The sequence below is a fragment of the Pholis gunnellus genome, assembly GCF_910591455.1.
Source record: "Pholis gunnellus genome assembly, chromosome: 15".
Taxonomy (NCBI): domain Eukaryota; kingdom Metazoa; phylum Chordata; class Actinopteri; order Perciformes; family Pholidae; genus Pholis; species Pholis gunnellus.
The window spans coordinates 10,469,263-10,484,962 of NC_136542.1; the positions used below are offsets into that span (position 1 = coordinate 10,469,263).

At 41.8% G+C, this 15,700-nt stretch overlaps 1 protein-coding gene across 1 annotated transcript in view; it reads left to right on the top strand.

Moving 5' to 3' along the window:
* Positions 1-15,700, top strand: part of dcdc2c (doublecortin domain containing 2C) — a gene marked incomplete at both ends in the record, with an annotated part of 97,969 nt that overhangs the window by 39,038 nt on the left and 43,231 nt on the right. The gene's annotated exons all lie outside the window — the stretch shown is intronic.

Genomic DNA, 15,700 nt, shown 5'->3' on the forward strand with positions numbered 1-15,700 from the left:
TCCGAGGTTAATGGCACAGCCTTCACTTGCATTAGCTTGGCTAAATGCAGTGCACCTCATAAGTCAAAGTTCCCTAAGTGAGTGGAGAAGTCATCACCTCGAGCGCTCTCTTTTTCTTTCTCCTTCAGCACGTGGGTCAGTGAGATCATCCTCACACAGGAACTAGCTCGACACACACACACGCACACACACATACGTTCGTGTCCACATTGGATCTTTATTGTTTAATCTGAGGATGGTTTGGGTTTGACGGAGAGGTTGCAGCGGAATGGGGCCTTTTAAAGGTGAGGGGTGAGTGGATCACCATTCATGCAGTGCACTCATGGACTGAGCGTCCATAGATGGCCCCTATAGGGTACAGAGTAGTATGATTAAATTATGAGACTGACATTAGTCATTCCATACCACATATTCAATTTGGACAGACATAAACAGTATTAAACAGATTACAGGAGATAGTGGTGACAAGATCTCTCAGGTCTGATGCGAAGACGCATGGCACCCTCCCTGTGTTAATACACTCTGGGATGCAATATTTCTTCTGCAAATATGCAGTGCTAACAAAAATGATAGTTTTGTGCACTTAAGCAAATTGCATGTTGATTACATCTTCCTGATATTGCGAAAATGAAATGTATTCTGTCATCGGTTAACAGGGTATTACACGTGATAAGAAATCCTTCCGGGATGAAAAAAAAATATATAAACATTTAGTTGTCTGCCAATAACGGGAAATGCTGACATATGGGTAAACATTTCACCAGCTTTGCAGCTTTGCCTCTGTGGCAAATAAAATTAATACCAGAAACAATTAATTTGATTTGAAGGGAGGTCATTTTGTTTTAACCTCGCTGAATGAAGTGGCAGAGAAACGGGGCAAAAGGATGCCGGAGATTAATTCCCGTTTCTTGAAAGCCAATATGGATCATTATTTTACAGCCTTCTATTACCTGGTTAATGCATGTATGTCTTTATGTCAGCACATTATTAAAGGTGCCAGCAAAAACGCGGCTGTGCTGCCCTGATGCTTACCTCACCACTGGGCCATCCAGAAAGAATCACAGCTAGAAGAAGAAAATAAAGATATTGGAAAAGCTTGCGGTCCTTGTCAGCGGATTCTCAAAGGGCCTTAATGAAAACAACAATGCTTACATTTGTGATTGGGCCTGCAGAAAACATATAAATGACTTGTGCATTGTTAATTTCCAGGAATAATTGAACACCTTTGCAGTTATAATATCTTCAGGTATCTTTTAGTACCAGTGTGACTTCCTATTGGGAAGCATTTGACAGACTCAACTAAATCAAGTCCAGCCATTAAGAGGAGCAACCCCGTTTTTTTCTTTTACTTTTTAGACTTTAGACGCTTGTTAAAACAGAGAGGAGAGAGAACGTATCGAGGGGCCAACACAAATACCATAGCTGGTTCCTTTAAATCATTTGTTTGTTATAAGTTAATGACTCCTGAAGTCCAACAGTGCATTTGGATGATGACACTTCTGACCTTCACTTTACAGTTGACTTTGCGCACTGAAGAGCTCATTAGTGAACCATCTAATCTCATTAGACGACGCTGGGCGAAGGTGGCACCGCGACAAAGTAACCAGCCTCTCTCTTTCTCCCTCTCTTTCTCCCCCCCCCTCTCTCTCTCTCTCTCTCTCTCTCTTTGGTTTGGACCAGGAGCAGAAACAGGTGTGAGAGCGGGCGTGCAAGTCTGGGACAGGCGGAGCCCTCGCTAACCCTTCTCCTCTAATTGCTGTGGATGCCAGCATGCTCGCGCTATCTGCTGCCTTTCATAACAGTTGGTGTTTGGCAAGAGGCTTTTATGTTTGTTTTAGCTGATGCGTTGCTACTTATTGTGGCTCTGTCAAAGGAATACTTTTGCATCCTTAGTTGAATTGAAACGTGTGCGTCCCTCATGGACGTGGATGCCAACTGCTCCGAGACACATTAGAGCAACACAGTCACTTTTGAAACGTCTAGCAACAATCTGATGTTGATTTAGTATCTTCCTGTAACTATTTACGAGAACGTTCTGCACATAGAGAAAGAGTCGGAGGCACTGTAGCACAGCTTTGGGGATTAAACAATGTATAAGCAGCCTTACTGGTGTCACTAACTCCTTAAGTATATAGGGCTAGTTATTTCTATGTCGACAACAAAGATAATCAAATGTTAGCTTGATGTAACACGCTAGTCTTGCAGGAGTAACATGCTACGATGCAAGTCTTAAATCATTCATATCATTTCCTGTTACATTACACTTCGTTCTGGAGTCTAATCTCAGTATAACAATGAGCTGGTTTTCTGATACACCCCATTGATATGTTTTCCTCTCAGCATTTGATAACCTCAGCTCCAAATTTAGGATTTACTCTGCTGTCTGCACATATTTGTCTGCGAGGCTCATATTCCAGACAAATGTGGAGCCGTATTTATTGTCGCAGCTTATTTAAATAATAACAAGCATGTCAGAGCACATTATGACCCTCTGTCAAGGTAATAACACATTGTCATTGCTGTTGGGAGGCAAATATTAAACCATAGATCAACGTTTAACAATGCATAATGGCCTGGATCTGCATGTTTCCATTTCAGTTGGCCTTCGGCTATATTAGAATAATTTAATGCTCCAAATAATATGAAAAAGCTTTTGTTATTATTGCTTTTTTGATAAATAGTTAAGGGAATCAGTGTTACATGTATTATCGAATATGAGGTTGTTTGTATGTGACGTTAGTGAGTCTGTGCCTTTGTAGAAAAATGTGTGTAAAAAAACCCTGTAAAGCAAAATCACATGTATAAACTATGAATGAATCATTCTCTGTGATGTATACCGTATGTGCCTGTGTACAGTGCTGCATATATAAAACTAGTCAATATGGGCCCAAAGTTTAGTGGGGTTCTTTTTGCTCTCTTCACGCCGAAACTCCATTCAAGCGAATGGAGACATTTTGCTTCGATTTTCAGAAAAAACGTCTGGGCAAATCTCTGAGAAAAGTCAGAGCACTCGGGCCGCACGTTTTGATGTATTTCTTCAGCAGGTGTTTCCAACGCTGTGAAGCGCAGCAAACTTTTGTACGGAAGATGGAGAATAAGAAGAATAGTAAGCCCAAAGGAGTATAGTCAGTGTGCTGTTTTACAGCCTTTGTGCCACACAGCCACACTGAATGAATTAAATTGAATCCTCTAACATTGTGTCGATGTAAACATGTCTATATGTTACCAAAATAGGTTTAGATGCTACATTTCTGCTGTTTGACATGCAGCTGGGTCTTGTTATCCCATGTGTGTTTGACCAAACTAACTAATATTAGTAGAGACACTCCAGCTGCACACACTCACACACTCACACACACTCCACACTTCCTTATCATGGCTAGGTGGTGATTCTGCTCAAGGTTCAATGAACCATCAACTGGAAAATCTCCCCGGCTGATCCTGAGTCCGTGTGTGTTGGGTGCCAGGCCTGCAGCGTTTGCCCCGGGGATTCCTCGTTGGATCAGCTGTTGCTAGCTGAGCCAGCAGCTAACAGAGCCCTGGGGAGCTCCAGGTGGGTCTGATTAGCTCTCCACGGAAGAGAAGGGTCAGGGGAAGGCAGCTCGGGTTACCTTCGCAGAGGTGGAAAGGAAGAAAGAAAGGGGAGGGGAAAGAGGAAAGCCGAGTGTGGCGGACAGGCAAATGAGTGGTTGCGGGGCAGTGAGTGGGGAATTAGACACATGTCGAGCTGAGGTCTCAATTTTCCTTGCAATCAGCACGACACCTGGCCTCGTCTTAATTGGTCAGGATACCTCACCTAATCCATCGGCTGTCCTCCTCAGTGTCTGGAGCCCTCTAAGCGCCATTCAGCGCTGAGGCGAATGGACAAAAGCCAGGGATGAAAAAAGGGGGCCTCTCTTTGAGACCTAATCCAATTAGATAACTGTTGGAAAACTATGAGTAGAGTTTCACGTCCCTTAAAAGAAGACACGAACTCTGGCAACCTCTGTGACCTCGGAGAATGCCATCTTGTTAAGAGTCGCAGCAGGGACCCCTTTCCCCCTCTCTTGATCTCTGTGACCAGAGGGTGTGTGTGTGTATGTGTGTGTGTGTGTGTGTGTGCGTGTGTGTGTTTGAGGAAGACACAGAGCGAGGGATAAATGGTCCTGACTCATATAGCAACTAGTCTACATCTCATCCAAGACTAAAATAAATCAGTATCTGAAGGGGCTCTCCTGATAGTTGTGTAATGGCTCCTCTGTTTGTTTTTCGTTTAAACTTAATTAACTCTTTAATACTGTTCTGTAAACACAACAAAACAAAATAAAGCAAAACAACACAAGAGCCACTCCAGCATATAAAAGTACAGAAACTGCACTGCAGGGACCTATCTGATTTATTCCTATTTACAGAATCAGGATGGCTTTAGGTGATATCTTTGCCAGTAAATACATGAATATGTATCACTGCTTTTTGAGACATGCAATGACTTACACATTTCCCGTACGTTGACTATTTTTCTTCCAGCAAAATAGAAAAAAAAAACGTTTCAGGCGCCGCGTTAAAAAGCCAGTGATTTACATTTTTGAAACACATCTAAGTATTGTAAACTTGTGAGGTGCCCCGCGAAAGTGGCGTGGCCTCGGAGACTGCCCCTAAATGTTTGCTAAAGGGGGGCACCGGCTGGCCCTCGTAATACCCCATAATGTCCCCGCATAGTGATCAAACAATGAAATTTAATCAGTGGCCTCCAGTCTTCTTCCCATAAAAATGTGTTCTCTAATATAAAGTTCATTTCTATGAATATTAAAGCAGCATATCATTTGTTGAATATTTCATTTGATCTCCACCTTTAATAATGCAAAATGAGGAATAGAACATTCGCCCTCTTTCCTATAGATGATGACTTTGTCCACTGTTGTATATCACATATTACATTACAAGGTGCAGTATCTTTAATATAAGCGTAGTCCAAAAATGGCACCATCTGCAATAGTTAGTACGCCACAGCTGAGGGCATTTTGACTGTCATTGAAATATGATGAATCACAATGATGAAGGTTTAAGTAAATGTCTAAAGTGAAGCGTTGCTTGACCCCTGCTCACTTTGACTGAACTTTGAATTAGCTGGGTGGCGGGGAGAGGTAGTGGCGAATCAAGCAGCCGACTCTCTGCAGATACTGAAGGTACTGAAAGACATAAAGATACTAAAACAGTTATGTAAGGGCTGCACAAGCTCCCTGCACAGCTTTGGATGCTTATTTAATGTAATTGTGCAACATTATAAGGATGCGAATGCAGTGTGTAGACATGGCAACCCTGTTGGAAAAAGCCTTGAGGCTATCTCCCCTTTGTTTCCTTCCCCTCTCAGCCATGTTCTAATTGTATTATCGCCGTCATTTTAGTTATTTGCTTCTCTCTCGTTTTCTGTCTCCCTCCTCTAAATGTCTTTGTATAGCAATCATCAAGGTGATAATTGCATTGCCAGTCCCCAGTAAGAGACATTCTTAATTATTTCAGCATTAGGCGGTAGTTATACAGGCAATTAATGCTTGACTTCACAATTATATACTTTGTTTGATTGCCTTTTATCAGCAGGATACAATGGGCTTATTTGCGGCTGACAAGAGGAGCACCGCAGTTTTATACAAAAGATAAGTGATGTGACATTCCCTGTATGGCTTCTATTCACATGCAAACATCGCATGTTGCGTTGAAGTGCTTTTAATCTCACAAACACCCCACGCATGAAAACAGTTGTGGACGCTGAATGAGCTGTCAATGCATGAAAAGCAGTCTGGGTCATTCTGCGTTTGTGAAGACTCGATGCCTTCTCCGCCAGTTCTCGCTTTGAGTTTGGTCTCAATTGTTGACACCTTTGTTGGAACAAGTTTTTCCAACTCAAACGAATCACTCAAGTGCCATGCTTTTTACGTGCGGAGGAGTTGTTTGAACCTTGGTGCTTTATTGTTAGCTGACGTGTTCTCTCTCTCTGTATCATCCCTCAAGCATCTGCAATCTTAGGAACAGTAACACACTGAAAACATGTTGCTAATAAGTGACATTATATATTTGTGTGCTGCTTTATAATTTGATTCAGACCTAATTACACTGTGGTATACACCTGGCACTAGCCCTCACTACCACATTCCTCTGTCTTTAAAGTCTTGGCCCGGGCATCAAAGCCGCCTGGTTTTGATGATATTTTGGCACTGCTCAGTGTTGGCTGCAACTTAAATGGGATTAGAGTGTTGGACTTTAAAAAAAAAAAAAGAGCCGCTGCTCTCCGTTTCAGCAGAACAGGATATTATAAGTACTTTTCAATGTCAAAACGTATAGGAGAACTTCAAACATATCGAAGGAAACTGCAAAACAGAAAAGTGTCCATAGAGTCTCTTCATACACCCTCTGTTATCACCAACTCCTTCATCCTCAGCTATTCTGCTGCATCAATATTAAATACATACGCACCAGACTACATTCAGCGCCGACCCTTGAACGGTGCAGTCCAGTAAGTGTCCAGTCAAGTGCGCACTCTTTGGACAGCACTTTGGCAGAACATGCCAACATTATCGCAAGCTAAATTGGGTTGACATATGCTAGTCGGCACACCAGATGTCCCATTAAATAAAAATACACTTTTCATGACACCTGATGGAATGGGCAGAACTTGCAGACAAGTGAAGGGTAGGAGCCAGCATATGAAAGTGAATTCAGCACACACTGTTCACAGATGTGCATTTTCATTGTTTGCTACCTGCCAATTCATGGCTTATTCTGTTCCTAATTAGCTGAAAAAAGAAAAAGGTTGGGATGCTTTTTTGCTGTGATATTGATCATTCATAAGGCTGGAACAGTGGCAGCATACCTGGCTACTACTACTGCTACTGCGGGCTACCTCAGTGACAAAAAAATACTTTTTTAAAGCTCCATTTGGTCCTTTCTGGCCGTTAGATCACTACGTAGCAATACCACTAAACACACTCTCAGACACTTGGCCCATTAGCTCATGGCTTCATATTGATCTGCGAACAGCACAAATGATGCAACACCAGTGCACAGAGAGCAACATCAGCATCCAGTTGGAGAAGCATTTCCACTCTCCGAACAAATGTCAAGTGTCCAAATGTTTTTGTATAATGAATCATTACTGTATTTGATTGCTCTATAATAGCATTGTTATTAGTAATTGCAATGTTACTTTTTTGTTACTGCTGTTTTGTTGTTATGCTTGACATCTGTCTTCAAGAACTAAATTGTTATTATAAATAAAAAACCGTTAACAGTAAATATGTCTCTGCTGCTCAAGCTGGAGACAAAAAATGACGGATCCTGTAACAAATAGCACAAATGAAAAAAGGTTTTGAGAAAAGAATGTCTCTTGCATAATTTATTGAGAAACCATTTTCTGTATGAATTGTTTTTGTGTGTATATAAAAGGCTCCTGCTCGTTTCCATCATCAACGAGTCTTTCTCTGAGCTGCAGTGATGGAATAAGAGTGCAAATAGGCCAATCTTTGCTGAAATCAAGCCAACCCAATTAATATGCAACCCATAGTTTATGTTTGCAACCATTAATGTTCTTCATTATTGATAATTAAGATCAACAAGCTTCCTGCTGTGTTTGAGAAGTTCTGTTTTAAAACCTGAGTGGTTATGGCTACAAACATTTCTGATATTTCTGACATAATTATGAAGGAAAGCAAAGTGTTTACTGATCATATTAATCTGAGCGCATTAATATTTTACATTTTTACTATGAACACAGTACTTTTGATCAGGCTTATCATCCCAGCTGTTGTTGTTTATGATCGGTCATGTTTTTAATGGACTTGAGTTTTGTCATGTTTTCTGCTTTATTCTCACGTTAGTACGGCCATACTGAGGAAGACTGCTGTGTCATTGATAAGCAGTCGTATGTGCAGGCTGCAGTGCTGTCTACAGAGAAGGAATACATCGTAGGTTTGGACTTAAGGCCTCTGTTATGATGCCATTCTCATGTTGATGCACTTCATTTTGCACCCTAAATATGCTCTTTAATTTAATACTTCTATATAACATCATGAACGCTTATATGTTTGTTTTTTTACCCTCTCTCTACTCTCAATTTCCCTTGTAAAAAGAGTAGTCTAGATTTTCCCTGACCTAGTATACAGGTACATTTTTACACAAGTAGTTGTACCTGTCTACTTTAAAACCATTCATCTTCATGTTGCCGGCTCCAGGTCATACTTTATTTCAGGGAGAATAATAACAGCAACTTCAGAGTTAAAATAAGTTAAGTCTCTACTTGATGTTCATTTTAAAGTGATAGATAGTTAGTCAGTATAGAGGACATACTCTCACCCAATACAATATTTTCTTTTTTGAGGTCATTACACAAAGAAGACATCATTGCTTTGTGGCTGTCCCACAGAAACACACTCTCACCCTCTGTAACCTTCTTGTTTACTTGCTGAGCCATCCTTTCATCCTATCACTAATATTTAGAAATATTCTAACTATTTATATATAATTATGGACTAGAAGGGCACTTCAGTCAAAGAGGGCAGTGGCTTGAGCCACAATAGCAGCTATTGTCTGCACCTCCCTGCCTGACATTTACAGCATGTCATTTACCCACACACACACTGGCATCTACCCACCCACACACACACACCCACACACATGCTGCTGTAACAAACACATGCACAGCAGTCATTGCCCATGCAGCAGGACATACATCAAGACCACCGTGTGGACATCAAAGATCAAATTACACCTCCCAGTATGAGACACATTGATAACCTCGATGTCAGTAGGAATCCAATCAAAATCTAAATTGTGCCCCACTAAAACGGCCCCCTTGATTAGTTCTCCAATAAAATCCATTTCCTGCCCTTGTGCCTATTTTAGGCAGTTTATTTCCCCTGTGGTATCAAGCAATAGGCCCTACCCAGGACTCCCAGCTCAGAAGGCCTGGTGTGATGTGTGTCTGTCTGGAGTGCTTTACAGGAGCTTGATGCTTCTGTCCGCCCCCCGACCATTCCCAATGATTACACAAACCCTACTGTTAGCTTTTCCAATATTCACCGCTGGATCAACCTTTTGTGTCCACCCTGGGCAGAACTAAATGGGCAGTGCTTTCAGAAAATTGTGGCACTTTTTTGGGGTTATGTTTATCTTTATAGTCCTGAATAGTGGAGCTATCTTGCAGAGGGAAATTGCACAAATATCCATCTAGTCTTTCCAACACAGGAATGGTGCCATGATTCATTCACCCACAAAAAAAAAAAGTCTTATCTCCTGTTAAGTAGTCTTATATTTCAAAACAGTGAACAGAAGTTGTGTCTGGATCTGTATTGCCATTATTACATGCTGCAAGTCTTATGTAAATTCAACTGCAGCGCTTCAAGTAATATTTCTCTTTTGGTGAGCTTTCATATTTATTACTTACCTCTTTGTTATTCCTTTGATGCCACCATGTGTTCCCTGGAGTAGGTATATGCCATTGATGCTTCTCTTTATTCCTGACTCTATAAATTGCCGTTAAGCACAAACTATGTCTTGCAAATGACCCCAAAGCGTAGGATTGATAGTTCAATCAACTTTCTTTCTCGAAAAAAGTAAAGAGGGAGACTTTTGGAACACTTGACAGAAATAACTGATTGCTGATTGCAGCGATGTGCAGTGTTTGGTTGACTGAATGTGCTAGTTAAAGTACAGCATGGAATATACAGTATACTGTAAGTTCTCAGGTTACACATTACCAACCATACTTTCTCTTACACTAAATCAGTTTGATTAGGAGTGGCCAGTGGCCCAGTTGTTCAGACGCCAAATACCTAACTGTCATTTGGGGAATACTACTGAGTACTACTACTACTACTACTACTGTGAAAAGGTTTGTGGCTGTGGAGGGAGCTTTCTAAAGTAACCCATGTTAACAGCTCTGCTTGGGCTCGAGACTATACGGTACATTTTTACCAAAAAGGATGCATTACTTGCATTTCAAAATGCTAATTAAAAAAATAAAAAATGATAGGAAAACAGACTGAACCATTACGTTTTTTGAGGTCCTGGAGATCTTGTGCCCTTTTTAACAGCTCCAAAAACACAATTAACATGATAGTTGAATCAGTTTGATGATGTCTTATGCCTGATTTATGCTCCTGCGGCAGTGCTCCTGTGCAGGCACCTCTCACACACGAGAGGCATACATAGTACTGCAGCCGATTGCACGTAGCATGTCATTTATTTTTGATTTAGATCCGTGGTTTGAAATCGGTTTTCAAGGCGATCTTTGATTTGTTTGATTTAATAGTAATTCAATAGTTCCATATAAGTTTGCAGGGCTGGGAAAAAAACAACATGGAAGAGTTGGATGATGGGGAGGAGCTACTGTGCCTAGAAATAATAAGTAGTTATTTGTTGTTGTCACGGATGAAGGCACTCCGAGGTCCAATCAAACTTCTGCTGTTTCACATTTTTCAGGAAGTGCACGATGCGTCTCAGAAGCTTTGCGCTGGATTTTCTGCTCTACATCTGTGATTGATGTACTTTTTTATGTAGCTCTACCCCATAAATACGTCTCTGGGTTCTGAATGAAAGTAACATCACTCTAAAGGACAACGCATGTCTTTGTCCATGAATTTGTTGTTGTTGGCTACAAACGTTTTTTGTCCATGCATAGGCCCTTTCAATATAGAAAACACCTGTGAAAGTAAAGTCAATGTAAAAATGTTTGATTAAATCAAATGGTTAAAAAAAACTGAAGAACAATATAAATATTCATCATAATCCTCTAATTCCAGTGTTACTGACTGGAAGTTCATTTGACCAAAGAGGAGAAATTCACTGTTTCTGCCGAGCAACACCAAATATATATTGTCCTATTGACCTGTATCTCTTTTGAGCCAAGGCAGCAAAGGGTTAATCGCCACTAATCCCCCATCTTCGATAGAGGAGTGATTTATCATTGGACTTGACAAAAGGTAATTTGTTTACTCATAGATCCTCCCCTTTAGATATACATCCTGCTGCCTGGTCCTGATTCAATCTCTCTTTGTCTGGCGAAAGAACGTGACAACTCGGCATGTTGACTCGTCGACGTAATTGTGTGTCACGCATATCAAGTTTTACTAAAATGGAAATTGACCATCCAGGGATGTTTTACTGCAGGATTACCTAATTTACTGTATTGACATTATTGACCTCTTTACAGGCCAGTGAAGGGATTCTGGTGACCTCAACCAGTAAACACATTGGAGGCGATCAATATGACAAAGTCAGAGTTCACTCGGCTTCTCCGGCCAGGTTGATTGCAGAATGAACTCCATTAAAAGTTTCCAAGGCCCAAAAGTCCACCATCATTTGGCTCAGACGTCAGAAAGCGTCTGCAGGACAACCAAAGGACATGTTGTTGTTAATGGAGTTTGTTTTGGGGGGGCTTTAATTGCAGGTGCACCCATGCCAATAACTCAAAGGGTTCAGAACAGGGAGAATTTTTTTTAAAGGGAGCAACCGTGTCTGAGATTAAAGTCAAAGTACTGAACTTCACTAAACTCTGTCCAAACAACAGATTTCTGGCCCGGTGACATTTGCATCACCATTGACAGCCGTCCTGCTAGATCTGCGGCTTTGTCGCAGCAGCAGAGCACAAAGCTTTCGAGCCACTCGGCTCTCTGCGACTCAGTGTTTTACTTGTCGTAGCCGTCCCACTTACAGAGAAGTTTTTTGGTGACACCTCTTTATGAGGACACCTGCCACAGTCATTACTCTAATTGTCCGTTTTGTCTCGAGAACGAAGGGCACACAGAATGAAATTAGGCACTCGAGTTGCCACCACAGTGTTGATTCGATTCAGTAGTCAAACTTGGGAGGTCTGCTGTAATTGCATTCACAAATTGAGCCCCTTCCCTCACACACTGCCTCCCGATGAAGGCAGCCTTTCTGGAGCTTCCCCCCCCCCCTCCCCCTGCTGCCACTCTGTGTATTCTTCCCCTTTTTCTCCACCAGCCACAACTCCACACACTCCTCATCAGTCACCTCACCCACTTCCTCCCCTTCTCTCCGACTCCTCCGTCATCCCTTCATCCCCTCCGTCTGCAGCCAAGACTTACTTTCCCCCGCTATTTTACGAAGATAAAGCCATAATGGCTCCCTTTGTGCTACTGACGGCCACTCAGCCGTGGCAGCCCCCAGTCAACAGATAAATATTTATTTTCTCTGTTTTCCTTTATCGCGAGCTAGCCTCTATTAGCGCAAGTTACAGTCATTTAATTAATTTCTTCTGTGACCTTTGCTCTGCTCGCCTCCTTTCAGGGATTTCACTAATTTAACTTTGTCTGAAAGGTTTGCTCTGTGGATGTGTGTGGCGTGAGCTGGTGGGATTCAGGATGGGGGGCGTGACATGTTTTGTTTGCTGACTGATAAATGGATGTATAATGCAAGTAGATAAAGGTTTGCAAAGGGGATGGGATTGGGATGGGAAGAGGCAAGGAGTACATTGCCCCCCCCCCCCCCACACTTCCCCCTAGCTGTCCAACGCTGTGACATGTGGGCCGACACTCTGTCCCTCTCTTCGTTTCCCTCTCTCTGTCTCCCTTTCTACCTCCTTCCATCCCCCTCTTTCTGTAGATGGATATTTTTATTTCTTGGCACCTCAGTGTAGATAGGCCATTGGGCTCCTGTCTGCTGGGGCAGCTGGCTGGGGGTTGGAAAGGGATGAAGGATAAGTAGATTCAATCGGGCGTTGCAAATCAACTTTTCCACCAGCATCCTGGAAAGACCCGATAATACAGGTTTCTAATATCTGACCTGTCTGGCAGAAAGAGAGGGAGAGGGAGGGACGGGAGGATAAAGGGGAGGGGAAAAAAAGATGCAATGGAGGCAAGAGAGAGCAATGGACACATTGATTTGATACCGCTAATAGTTCTGCAGTTGATAAGCACACTGGCGCCAGTCACAAAAAAATGAAAGGCTCGCAAAAGAGTGAAATAAATTGTGTCGAGCTTTTTTTGTCTCACTCCCGTCAGAGTATGGACGTGCATCAGAGGGGTTTGGCAGACAGGGCAGCAGCAAGGTTTCCTGTTTGTGTCTCTCCACCTGTCAGCCTTCATCCACGCCCCAATCTGAATACTGTTATCACTGCTGTTTCCAAAACTCAAAACACATTCGGGGCTGCTTATGCGAGTCAAACTCAGATCTGTGAAGGAGGGAAACAAGACAGTGGGAGCATAGCAGTGTGGAACTTGCAGTATGAGCGGCTGTTGACAATATGGCAAGACTGTTCTGTAAGCGCTGCATGTGAGGGCCACTGCTTTAAACCGTAGCTTAATTAACATGCATGCCACATTTTACATCACTGATTTTGACGAAGTACTACAATATAAAAATTTAAGGGCTCGCTCAAATACGGGTCATACTGAGCTTGGGAAGTCATGTTCAAAGGTAATTTCAAAGGTCGTATTTTACCTCTGAATAAGCCTGTGAAAAAATTCACCATGAGAAATTCAGGTTTGTGAATGTGTAGAAAATATTTGAGAATTAATGCACAAATAATATCAACAGTCAGAATCTTATGAACCTCTTGAACCCTCGGCCTATTTTTAGCACTCTGCTCGAAAATGTCTTACCCATACGCCAGAGAGTGTAAATCTCTAACTAAAAGGTCTATTTGAATCATTTAAATGGCATAATAACACAAATAAATGTGAGCTTTGTTAAGATGTGTACATATCAGTGTATATGTTACTGGTAAATGCTGGACGAATGTTAAACACAGCTCAAATTGAATATTTTCAGGTTTGCCTTTTTTTTGTTGCCTAAAAAGCACTTTTATTGATTTTAAATGATGCAGAAGCAGGCCTAAAATCTCCCAAATCATATCACAACATGTCAGCAGTCCTTTTAAAAAAATAATTGGCTTTGATAAAGTGAAGATAAAGTGATAAAGTGAGAAATCAAGGTCAGCTGAGGTCAGCCAACGTCAATTCTGATTTTGGAAGCAGCCGATATAGCTGTTTTATTGTACTTTTATATACTATCTAATTATATATTTCACTTCTTTTATCACTAATAGTGTTCAATCTATCTAATACAGCAGTTTGGCATCATTTTGAGAGCCTGGGCCCTATAATAACCTGTAAAACATGGCTCATTTTTGTCTGAGTTTCAGTTTTACGTGATGTATTTGAATCTTACTAAAGCCTGTGATTGGCCGATTTGCGCATGTGACATTGAACCGGAAGACTCTGAGGAGTGTATGATGCATCTTCGAGTTGTTTGACAGAATTTTAAGCCAATAAAATAATCGAAAACTGTGATCCGCCCCCATGGGTCAAACCCATTGGCCAAAACTGAAATAGGTCAAATGTTAGTTACCCTATGTTAGATTGATCCCAATGTCTTCAGGAAACAGTTCAGAGCCGTCACAGGATGTTGATAGAACAGTAGGACCCGGGGAAATATGCCGATATGATACGATATGATTTTCAATACCGATTTTCAATACCGTCTTAAATACAGATCCTCCACCTTCTATGATGCTGTGTTGATGCAATGTATTGCTGAGCACAGAAACGCGCCAGCAGAGGTCGGTCTATGTTGATCTGAGGCAGCTGATCTCAGAAAGATGGACGACTGAGAAACACGTTTATAGCCACGTAATTGTATTCAACTGCCAGTCTGCCACCATCCCAAACAGAGTCCCAAAGTTATGTTAGTGATGTTTGGGATGTGTTTTACGGACATATGTTACCTTGTTTACGTTCTATTTAGTTTATGTAGTTATTTCAAGCTATCAGTTTTGTCTTAACCTAATTAACCACTTTTTTACAACAGTAACCATGCGTTTAATGCTGGGCTACCCGGTGTCTTGGAAATCTACGTTAAGGGGTCTGGCAAAATGTCAGTATGTGACTAGTTGGAATGAGAATGTGTTGTACATACCATCATATGCCATCATATACCATTTACCCTGGTGAAATGGCAAATGAAGGTAGGAAAAAACAGACACTGCTCAAGCCTAACTTTGAGCACATACATTTACCATGTAGAAAGAACAGAAAAATCACTTCATATTATGCTTTCAGCTGACAGGATGTAACCAAACAGACCCGCTCCTCTCTGAGATGTTTGTGTAAAAACCTCCCTGGATCGGGGGCAGAACCTGCTGTGTCTGTCCAGCCTGCGCTCAGTGTGACAGTGCAGACACTGCCACTCTGACCTTTCCTGATGCTACCAGGTACGACGGCGCCAATACCAGCGCTAACGAGACAGTGACATAGCTTGACAGCCGGGGGTGGCACGCAATTATTCCACTGAAAAAAAACAGCTTGTTGGCGTGTGTGTGTGTGTGTGTATGTTTGTGAAGCCAAGGAAAAAGACTCAGAGCGCATGCTTGTGTCACCATCTCCTGCAGGTCCTTGTGTAGTCATCGAAGCTGCATTGTTCTTATTAATGATTGATGTGTTCAAATCTCGGTAGAACTGCCCTGTCAGATCCCAACACAGGTGAGTTTCATCAACATGAACTCAGTCACCTAGAATGCCTGGCATTGCGTCGGGGTTCTGATCTCAGAATAGCCTGGCCTTGTCTGCTCCCTGGATCGCCTGATGTGACTCATATATTGACTTCCTTTTCAGCTGTGCTGTTTGAAGTCAGGGTTTTGGCCATAAGCAATTTACTTTTTTTTCTCCACACTATCGGGAAAAAAAAAAAGCCTGAACCTTGAGGAGAA